Source organism: Mirounga angustirostris, unplaced genomic scaffold, assembly GCF_029215605.1.
Source record: "Mirounga angustirostris isolate CCGP_5_RB_7025 unplaced genomic scaffold, mMirAng1.0.hap1 SCAF_1, whole genome shotgun sequence".
Classification (NCBI taxonomy): Eukaryota; Metazoa; Chordata; class Mammalia; order Carnivora; family Phocidae; genus Mirounga; species Mirounga angustirostris.
The window spans coordinates 108,647,172-108,658,517 of record NW_026991709.1 but is presented as its reverse complement, the minus strand read 5'-3'; the positions used below and the strand labels follow the sequence as shown (position 1 = coordinate 108,658,517).

General features: G+C 38.4%; 1 long non-coding RNA gene across 1 annotated transcript in view; it reads right to left on the bottom strand.

The window, feature by feature from the left end:
* Positions 1–3,037: 3,037 nt before the first annotated feature.
* LOC129045447 (uncharacterized) overlaps positions 3,038–11,346 on the bottom strand; it is a 40,132-nt gene continuing 31,823 nt past the window's right edge. Inside the window, exon 4 of the long non-coding RNA XR_008505195.2 lies at positions 3,038–5,005. This is a non-coding gene — a long non-coding RNA (uncharacterized LOC129045447). The remainder of the gene's footprint in view (positions 5,006–11,346) is intronic.

The window sequence follows — 11,346 nt, the reverse complement described above, 5'->3', positions numbered from 1 at the left end:
AGCATCTGTGCTCTTAACCAGTGCCTCTTCAAACAGAGAGCTAACAGTGGGGTTAAAATTAGAAAATATATGGGAAAGGGTTTTAAAAACTTGAAGTGTCCACAAAAGAAAAAGCATAATTTCTAAAGACTTTTAAATCCAAAACTGTGTTGGAGGAAATCAGCTAACATCCGCAGGGTCCTGCTTATTTACCCAGCAGTTGTTCCCCTTCCTTGGATAAAGAGTACCTTGATTTCTTTCCTTTACTCTCAGTCTCTCTGTAGGTTAGGAAGGGAGGAATAGTCCCACTCCTGCCTCCAAGCATGGGCATACTGAAAGCTGGTGATAAGCCTGTTCTAGAGCAAAAGTAGCGGAGAGCTAAAGTCAAATCCCAACACACCCTCCAAACTCCAGGGTCCTGGGGATGCCTAGCCTCACGAAACACTACAACCAGAAGTCTTTGCTTTTCCTCCTGGAGTCTGCCATGAAACAGCTGCCTGGTCTCCATTTTCCCAATTATACTAGCCCTCAAGTTTCTTTTTCATTGATGGCCAGGAGTCAACAAAATTATCTGGGTCTATATAAGGCTCTTTACCTATAGGTTGTGTCCAAAAACAAGCAGCGCCATGGACATACTTTTGGGTAAACAGGTTTTCTTCTCACCGTCCTTAGGCCTGACAGGGAAGAAAGGTGGGGGAGCTGCTAGCTAGAGGGCATGCCCCACAATCTCACCAATCTCATGGCCCTCTGAAGTTAAGAGAGATAGCACTTTCAAGGTTGGTCCAACAAATGAAGCCATGTTGTCAATGACTATAGAATTGCAAAGACCAGATCTCTCAGGCTACCTCAAAAGACAACTGAACGTTGGCTCTTTTTTGAAGCTCAATGGGTATAGTCATGGCTCCCAGCATAGTCTAGATAGCACAGAACCTTATTGTGCCATGCAGTTTAGTTAAAATTGACATCCACACATACACATCATTATGGAATTGATGACCATGTTAGGCCCACAGAGTTTCTACTAATTTAACTCTCTAAAGGGAACATCATTCAAATGAGCCAAGACAAGCCAACTTCACGGAGATTTTCCTGGGATTTTCTTCCAGCCATTGGTTCCTTCTAGCTTTCTATTTTTAGGATTCGATTACCACTACCCTGCCCTTTGCTCTCACTGCCCTCTTTCTCTCTCTCAGCTCCCTTCCTTTCTTCAGCATACCTCAACTTGAATAATAGATGTTTAGTCTCTGTGCAAAGAGCAAGGTTTAAGGGCAACAGTAAGGTGAAGCATGCAGCACCAAATAGGATACTCTGGACTTCAGAAACCACCATTGTACCAAGTGTACTTGTTCCTCAGAGTGATTATATCACTAGCTGGGGCATGAAGAGCCTATTGGCAGACTTCTAGGCTGGAATTCAGTGAAGCTGGGAATACATACAGATCCGGTGTTTTGTTTTGTTTTGTTTTAACCTGTAAGACTCCTGAGGCACTCTGCTACATTCCAGTCAGCTGACTAAAGCAACATCTTCCTTACTGCATTTACCTCAAAGATCTCAGACATGGTTTCCTGTATATTATAGCTACTAACTAATACATTAAATATTATAAAACATTTTTTGATTTTCTCCATTATGTAGGTGAATTGCTTGCTTCTAAACAATTCCTTAACCAAGGTTCTATCTTTGTTCAGGCAAGGCTTCCCTCTGTCCCAGCCCACGTAGAACATCTGTATGCAACCTGAATGTTCTCACTGCTGACAGCCCGGCTTCTCCCCAAACTGTCACCATCTGGCCATTGGCTGTGCACTTCTGAGAACCCACGCATGCGAATGCCAATCTTTTCCCTGGAAGGCTGTGAGCTCAGCATTTCTCCCAGATTCTTGCCCAGTGACTCAAGTGAATCTAAACTTGTTTTTTTCTCCACTCTTCTTTCTCCTAGCTTTTAAAATAATAGTTCACACCTCTCAATAAAAACAAATTTCCTTTTTAATTAGAGGAAATATCTTCAATTTGTCTTACCACCAGATTGAAGGTAAAATGTGTGTATATATATATATTTTTTCCATGTCATTTGCTATGACATCATCATGGAAATATAAATAAATTCTGCTAAGAATTATGATATATATACTTGGAAAGTAGTTAGCTTCAACTGTCCCTTTAAAAATAAAAATCTGATAATATTGCTTTAATCAGACCCTTTAATTTCCTCACTTATTTCAAAACAATGTCCCTATTAAAAAACGTAATTCCTTTTGCAGCTTTATACAATTACTTTTTAAGTTGTATATGAAAATCAAAATGCTAGTTCTGCCATCTCTTTATTAATTCAGCCACTAATCTTCCTTAAGTAATAAGCATTTGGCTCAGTTAATTATTTGGTGATTTGCAGAAACATGTATCAGTGCTTATATTAAGTCAGCATCAAAAATATAGAGATGTCCAAGACATGGAAACTGCTCTGAAGCTTGCAGGCTGGTAGGTAAGCAAACACTTCCACTTGAGGTCAGAAAGTAGAACTATAGAGATACAAAAGCCCTTCAGAGAACAGTGCTTTATTTTTCAACCACTTTGGTTTCTTTTAAGGCAGAACTGAATGACTTTGAATTCAGATTTTATTTATTAATACAATAAGGGCCTTTTGTTCATAAATAAATAAGTACATAAATAACGTTAAAACCCTCTTGCCTCCCTGATAAAATTTCTTTTCAAAAGTTATTTTGTTTTTCTTTAATTATAGGTGATTTCCATCCATGCGGTGGTTCTTGACGTTTTGAGGAGGTCCATGCAAATGTCAGAATTAGAAAAATAGGTTTTTCAATCTTCATGTCACCTCACTATTCCAGTGCTCACAAACTTCAGTGTGCTGTCTCTGTAAAAAGGTAAATGGCTGGGCCCACCCCCAGAGTTTCTGATTCAGTAGGTCTGGTCTGGGGTGGGGCCTGAGAATCTGTATTCCCAACTAGTTCCTGGTGATGCTGATGCTGCTGGTCTGAGAATCGAGCTTTGAGAACCACTGCTCTAGTCCATCAGACTATCAAGAAAGGGGTTGCTTGTTATGAACTCTCCCAAATTACTGAGATACTCATGTCTTAACCACTAATAAACTCTGAACTTTCCCCCCAACCTCACCAGATCCTTTTTTCACATTTGGTGTTCATGCTCCTCATATATTTAGAGAAACGTATACTCATGTCTTTTTTTCTTCTTCTTTATTTTTGAATGGCACCAGATTCTACAGATAGAAAGCTACAGATTTGCCCTGATCTTTTACATACTATTGGTGATTTCGGAGTCTCTCTAATTATAAAATAAGATCTGTGACATCATTCATCTACATGTCTATCAGGGATTCAGAAGGATAAACTTATAACAATGACACTAACACGACCATGGAAGTTGACATGGGTCATGTTTTCACGGTTCTAAGAGCTTCATGCATGTTAACTCATTTATATCCTCTCAACAACCCAATGAAGTAGGTATTATTCTCCTCCCCATTCTATAAAGATTGAAACTGAGGCCCACTGAGGTTAAGAAGCTTGCCTCAGGTCATCCAGCCAGGGAATGGTGAAGCCCAGGCAGTCCAGCTTCAGATCCATGCACCCAACCACTCTCTACCCTGCTGTGACCTGGAAAAGGTTAAAACAATTAGTATTATCAGTGATTTTTTTTTTGAAATTTTAAAACTTTTCTGAATTTCCACAAGATTTTCCACAATTATACTATGTGCATATCCTAAATTTAAACAGTCTCACCAGGAAGCAAGAAGTAACTCAAATATTCTTAAATCTCCCAACTCTTCCTGACCACCCATTTTACCAGTATAAATCACGAAGGGCTCCACTTCCTAGTTTATCATATGATAGATGGTTTAATGGCTAGTGGAAAGATAAGCTCTCCATGAATTTTAGAGAAACAAAAGGAAAGAAAAAAATCTTGATACTCTTCAGGAGAGGTTATCAAAACTTAACATTATTCAGATATGACTCAAGGCAAAATAAGGTTTTTTTCTTTCATTTTTTCTGTTTAAAAAAAAATAGCTCCTCAGAGAGGAAGATTAGTAAGAATAACAATAGCATGTCTGCTATATTGGAGTTCCCACTGAAGATATCCATGAAAATAAAGTGTCTCATCAATCAGTTTATACAGGAAATGTTCCATAATTTAATTTAAGGTGAATCCAGACTCTGGGTAAGTTTTCAAAGGTTGGCAACAATAAGTAAATTTCACCCCAGATTCTAATACTCAAACACGTCCCTTCTCCCCTGGTTCCAATGTGGAAGCCTGAAGACTGTCTCCCTCCCTCCCCCTCCAGGTACCCATCTTGAAGGTTCCACGTGTAGGGTGTTCTTACCACTTAGACCACATGATGCTATCTCTTTGAAACATTTTAACAAAGGAAATTCCCTTGGCTGAGTCATCCCAAACTGTACTGTTCTGGAGTGCCAGTGTCTGAAACTGCAGCTTAATTTTGATCTCCAGACTAGAAAAATTTGATTAAAATTAACAGAATATAATATATTTCTTAAAGATATCCTTTTAAAGCCCATGAGGTTTCCTGAGGAAGAGACAGTTATTGTTTTTAACATTTAGCATTTCTATTTAATCAAATTATAATATCTTAAAGTTTAAAGACAAGGCATGATTTGAATTAATAAAATCATAAACACTTGCAATCACAAATATTATGTTCAAGTGTTCCCTCCCCCTCCCCCCAAAAAAGCCAGGAATCCAGATTCTAGACCTGCTTTGGCCAGTAGTAGCCATGTGACCTATAGCAAATAATAACTCCTCAGCCTCTCAATTTCCACATCAGAAAAGAGTATACAACCAAATGTATAGAATATTAGAGACAGAGGACTATAATAAAGATGAAGCGATCCTCAGTCTGGGTGGGGTTCCTGGGCCAGCCAAGTGAATGATGCTTTTCAACGGATGGCAGACAATGATCTATTTTACTTATAGGAGTTCCTCCAGAGACCCCTGGTAGGGGTACCAGTTGCAAAGGAAATAAAGTAGATGTAACCTGAAAAAAAAAAAAAAATCACTCAGAAATGAACCACTCATAAAAAAAAAATAGCCCCCCTTTATTCCCATTCTACCACTAGATCTAGCCTTGCCTTTGGCTTCAGTATCTTTGTTCTCTTTGACTTGATGTTTATAATCCTTCAACCACACAATGCAAGTACAATGCAAAAATCAGCTGCAAACTGAAGTTCAAGATTGGGCACGAGGATGATCAGGGTGCACAAGAGAACAATTTGATTAAGGATCAAAGGATTAAGGAAGTCTTTGGGCCTTGACTATTTTGTACCCACTATGCCCCACACCATCCTCTCCCCCAACCAAAAGGACCCTTCTTGCAAACTTCTAAGTTAACTGTGAGGTGAGGTCTTGTTGGGAAAAAATTACATCAAAATAAAACAAACAATATTCTTGTCACTCTATTATTCTATGATGTATTCAGGTACACATATACCCTTAACTACAAGTATAACCTGAAATAAAATAAACTCATTTTCATAATTATAAACTTCAAATTTCAAGGCAGAATGACCTGTGTTTTACATGGACTCACTGTAAATGGCCCTTTTCTGGAATCAATTATCCTCATACAATCAGCACTGCCTATATTTTAAAATGTCTGATGGAAATAGTAAATTTTACCACAGGCAACCTGCACAGGTTAACTAAAATATCAAATTTCTTTGGCTTTGGCCAACAGTATATCCACCCAGTGTGGTAATCCTGGATATCTTCTACTGATCACAAACAGTGATTAATATGTTTCATTAATAAAAATCTGAGAAAGGATTTATTACTCATCAGATGCAACTTGGTTAGCAAAATTTTTGAATTATATGGCCCACAGTGAGTGAGTGAAATAAAGGTGGTCTTTAGTATTAATAGCCTGGGATTCGACAACATACACCAACCCTTAAATTTTACAGAAGCAGAAACTGAGGCCAAATGAGGTTGCAATTTGCCAAAATACCCTTCCAACTCTGAATTTTTATTTGTCTGATGAGTCTACATTCCCAAGCCTTCCATATATTGTAAGGCTTAATAAATCTCACCGGTGATAAATCTATTCAACCTCAATTCCTCATGGTTCAACTAAATTCCATTTCCTCTGTAGGTAAGTTCCATTCCATCATACTTTAGGAAAGTGACTGATTAATTAAAACAATCCCATGGCTTGTGTTATAATGGGCTAATGTTTAGGCATGGTCACCTTAGCTTAGTAATCTCTACTAGTAGAACATATTTATAAAAACTTTTGTAACATATGCATTAAATCCCCTTCATAGAACATGTGGCTTTAAATAATGAGGGAAAAATTTGGCAAAAGCATTTTGTGTTCTGCCAAATCCAGAACAAAATGGTTTATGAAATTTAACTAAGGCTAAAGCACTAGTTCCTGCTTTTTTCTCTCTGAATTCTTTGCCTTGAGGACAAAGCTTTTCTTAATTTATAACAAATTCTCAAGGCAACTTTTTGTTGTTTTTCCCCTGTTTTCTGGAAAGATGTAAAAGAATGTTAATTGAAAACTAAGAAATAAGGAAAATATTCATTCAAGTGGTCTCATGTTTAGTATTATTAAGGGCTTATTTAGAATTGCATGACTAGTAAGATTAATAAATTTTATTTTTTTATGGGTCATGTCGACATTCCCACAGAAAATTAAAGATTGGAATTAAAGAAAAAGAATCCCCTAAAATGCTGCTCTGACTGACCTAACCACTTTGATTATACACATATATCTCCTGAATTCTATCTGACCCCCAAAGACCTTGAGTGAGAAAGGGTTGGCCCCTCCCCAACAAACTGGCTACCACCTTATAATAAAAAATAAATCTCAGACGAACTTTGCCATACATATAGAAGACATTCATTTAACAAGCACTTGTTAATGACCAGGTTCTAAAGCTTGAAGATGTGCCAGAGGAGTTCTTTAGGCATCCTGCATGAAAGTTTACTCAAAACAAAAACCCACAGGCAGGATTCTGTCCTTTACAGTCTGCCTTGGACAGCCAGTCAACTAAAGAACCATGAATGGACACAAGATCATCTAGTAGTCCAGCCTTGGCTCCCCTCTCTGCTGGCCTCAGTTTCAGGATTCACCAGATTCATACGAAGGTAGAAAGTGTTTCTAAAATTCCTTAGCGATCCATGAATACCTTTAATGTCACCAATGATGGCCCATTTCTAACATTCATCATGCCTATAAATAAACCATGAATTTTCCAGATAAAAACCACTTCTGACATTTAGTATGCTAATTAGCCAAGTCTCAGGTGTAGAGACGCAGATAGCTGAGGCACTTGTACCAGTTACCTCGGAAAAGTGGCATTTTTCTGATAAATTGCTTGCCTCCCATCTCTGGAATCTCTATTAAGGCAACCAGCTGCCCCTTGGGTTAAAGCCGAAACCAACAGACACATACATGCTGTTATACCATCTATGCTGGAACCTTTTAAAATAGGTTACAGATTTCATTAAACAAGACTTGATTATTATTAGTAGTAGTAGACATTTTGAGATAGCATGTATAGCAGTAACCAGTGAAATCACAAAAGGAGAAATTCTGTCTCGAATTCTCTTTGATTGCATTTCTAAAGCTGTTGGGTGTTTTCTCTGTCCAGAGAGTTAATTTTCATTTCACCATAGACATTTCATTTTACCATCAACCTTTACCTCTATAAATTGGTAAATATATTCATGGCAGGGATCTTGAATAGTTAATTTACTGCTATGTTAAACTTGGAGTTTATTTTATTTTGCCTTAATTCCTGCTGATTTAAAGCACTCACAGCTAGAGATGGTTTTATAAACAGAATGGTCTTTAAAGGAAAAGGAATGTTACTGTGCTTTTCTTTCCCTTTTTAATGCTAGTTGCTAAGCATTAGAATTGTGAAAACTATTTTTATATTTAAAAGCATTTTCATTATCTAGCTCCTGTGAATTCATATATACACAGAGGCATCTACTGAAATAGCGAACAGGCTTTGACACTGAGTCGAGAGAACCATTATGGCCCATCTTTTCAAGACGTGTATTCCAAATTGGCATTCCAGAAAAACCAGGAGAGAGAGAAAGAGGTGATTCAAATGCTATTGTCCTTTAAGCCCGTAGTGTTAGGGGCAGTAAACTGACATTTGTTGAGTCATTATGTGTTGGGCACTGTGCCAAGTACTTTACATGCACTATTTTATTAGATACATTCACAATCGTTCTATTAGGGATGGCAGCACTGTGTAGTTGTTAAAAGAACAGGCCTTGAAGTCATGAAGATCTGGGTTTAAATACTAGCCCCGACCTTCTATCTCTGGGATCTTTGCCAATTTGTCTTCTCTCAGCCTCAGTTTGTGCATCAGCAAATAATACTATTTACCTTATAGGGCTAGTGCGTGCGTGTGTGCGTGTGTGTGGGTGTGTGTGTGTGTTAATGACTGGCATACAGTCATCACTAAAAAATGGGTCTATTTTCTTACTGTTAAAGAATTAGCATTTGTAACAGACAAATATAAGTTGTGTTCCTCCCAAATTGTATCGAGGCTCTAACCCCCAGGACCCCAGAAGGTGACTGGATTTAGAGACAGGGCCTTTAAAGAGACGATTGAATTAAGGGAAGGTCTTTGGGGTGGGTCCTAATGCAGTCTGACTGGTATCCTCAGACAAAGAGGAAATTTGGACACACAGAGGGATACCAGGGCCATGTGCGTGCACAGAGGAGAGGCCATGGGAGGACACAGTGAGGAAGTGGCCATCTGCAAGTCAAAGAGAGAGGCCTCAGAAGAAACCAAACCTGCTGCCACCAATCTTGGATTTCCAGCCTCTAGAACTGTGAAAAAATACATTTCTGTTGTTTCAGCCACTCAGTTTATAGTATTTGCGATGCCAGCTCTAGCAAAATAACACAAAATGTAAACACATCCATGTATCGGACACCAATTTAATTAAATATTTTAAAAATAAAATGCTTCATTATCAAATAATCCCAAAGTAGGCATTAACATGAATTATCCTGAAAAAAAGAATCTTCTCTGAATAGCAGAATAGCAAATGGGATACATTTTAAGGAGCCCATGTAAAGTTTATATAAGTAGAAATGAAATGAAATTGGAAATGAAATTAACATGTCAGTATTTATTCATTTACTGCACATGCATTTATGAGGAATCTATTGTGCATTTGGTGCTGAGCCTAGGTGAAGAACAAACAGCCCCTGCTCTCAAAGGGCTCAGAGGCAAACAGTAAATCATGCATTTTTGTAAAAATATCCCAAACTGCTAAAAAAGGTGGTGACTTACGAGTTTTCTCATTTCCCAGAGGCATAAGAGGAAGGAACTTTATAAGTCTACATAGACCTTTCTTTTTTTTTTTTTTTAAATATTTTATTTATTTATTTGAGCGAGAATGAGACACAGAAAGCATGAGAGGGAGGAGGGTCAGAGGGAGAAGCAGACTCCCTGTCAAGCAGGGAGCCCGATGCGGGACTCGATCCAGGGACTCCAGGATCATGACCTGAGCCGAAGGCAGTCGCTTAACCAACTGAGCCACCCAGGCGCCCTACATAGACCTTTCTGTGAAGACATTGATCCTATGAACTAGTTTGTTTCACAAATGTCAACAGAATTCTAATAATATTAATTATGGTATTAGAAATAAAACAGGGCAATATACCCTTGTAAAAGAGCTATAAAATCTTTGTATTTTGTAGGTGCCTCTATTGCCTCTACCTCCAAATTATTTTTTTATTTTTATTTTTATTTTTTTTCTCCAAATTATTTTTAAAAATACATCCACTTTGGGGCACCTGGGTGGTGCAGTCAGTTTAGCGACCAACTCTTTATTTTGGCTCAGGTCATGATCTCCCCCTCGTGAGATCGAGCCCTGCATTGGGCTCTGTGCTCAGCGCAGAGTCTGCTTGAGATTCTCTCTCTTTCTCCCTCTACCCCTTCCGCTCATGCTTTCTCTCTCTCTCTCTCTAAAATAAATAAACTTAAAAAAATATACCCACTTCACTCCCTGTCTCCTTCTACCACACTGTCCAAAGCCCTACTGTCTCCTGTCTGGACAACCTTACCCCTCTGCAATCCATCATTCACAGAAGAGTAGGGTGATCTTTTTAAGTCCTAAATCTGATCATATTATTCCTGTGTTTAAAATATATCAAAGGCTCCTATTTTCAATTAGAAAAAAATGTCCGGTCCTTTACCTTTGCCTGTAAAGCCCTATGTGATCTCACTCCTGCCTATCCCTCTGACCTCATTTCCAATCACTGTCTTCCACACTTACTACTTTGTGTTTTGTAAGCCATCCCAGCTTCTCTCCATTCATTGTAAGGCTTTTTCATTAGCTGTTCTCCCTCTGCCTGGAATGCTCTTACCCCAGATGCCTGCATGCTTGACATCTTCTCTGCGTTTCAGCTTAAATATAATCTCCTGAGATGGACTTCTTCTGAGAACACAATCTAAAGTTACCTACCACGTACCATATATCAGATTATTTTATTGTCATCACAGCACTTCTCATTAATTGGTGTTTCCTTATTTGCATTTGGTTTGATTTGGTTTGGTTAGGTTTAGGTTTTATTTGCTAGGTAGTCTTTTGTTTCTTGTCTGCCTACTCCCTGCCCCTCTAGGATATACGTTCCCTGAGAGCCATGACCCAGCCCATCTTGTTCCTGGTTATATCCCAGCTCCCAAAGCGCCCCATTACAGTAGGCACTCAATCAACATCTTTCAATCATGTTATTGATATAGAATGAAGCCTATGTAGAGTCACGAAGGTATGGCAATCTACTCTGGAAAGATAAAGGCCGCTGTGGCATAGAAATAACTTGCACGTTTAAAGTGTGCTTAGTGCGAACATGGACTCTGAACGCCGTTCACATAATTGCAGTTTATTAGGCTTAAGAGAAGCACTTCTTAACACCGGTTGTTTTGAGAAAAAAATAATGACCAATATAAAAACCAATGACTACTTTTGCTCAGAAGACAGTCTGAGCATGCAGATTCAAGCGGTTAGTTTCTTGGAGATATAGCCCTGCTGTTGAGGGTAGACCCCAGAATGGCTTAGGTGCTGGATTCTTCTTTGGAAAGAAATGCTTACTATACACTGATCCGTGAGAGGCAAGCTCCAATCCCGAATTCAGTTTCAGGAAAAATCAACATGAAAAACACCTTTGTCCTGAGCTACTTGCTACAGTTATAGTCTATTAAAGTTTTTGCTCCATTCATAAAACTGACTAGCTTGTCAGATTTCTGAATTGATCTGGAATTGGGTTAAAAGTAGAGGTTTTCACATTTCAGGTATTTAACTGATTTGCCATGGGAGACTAATGTACTAGAAGTCTTAAAA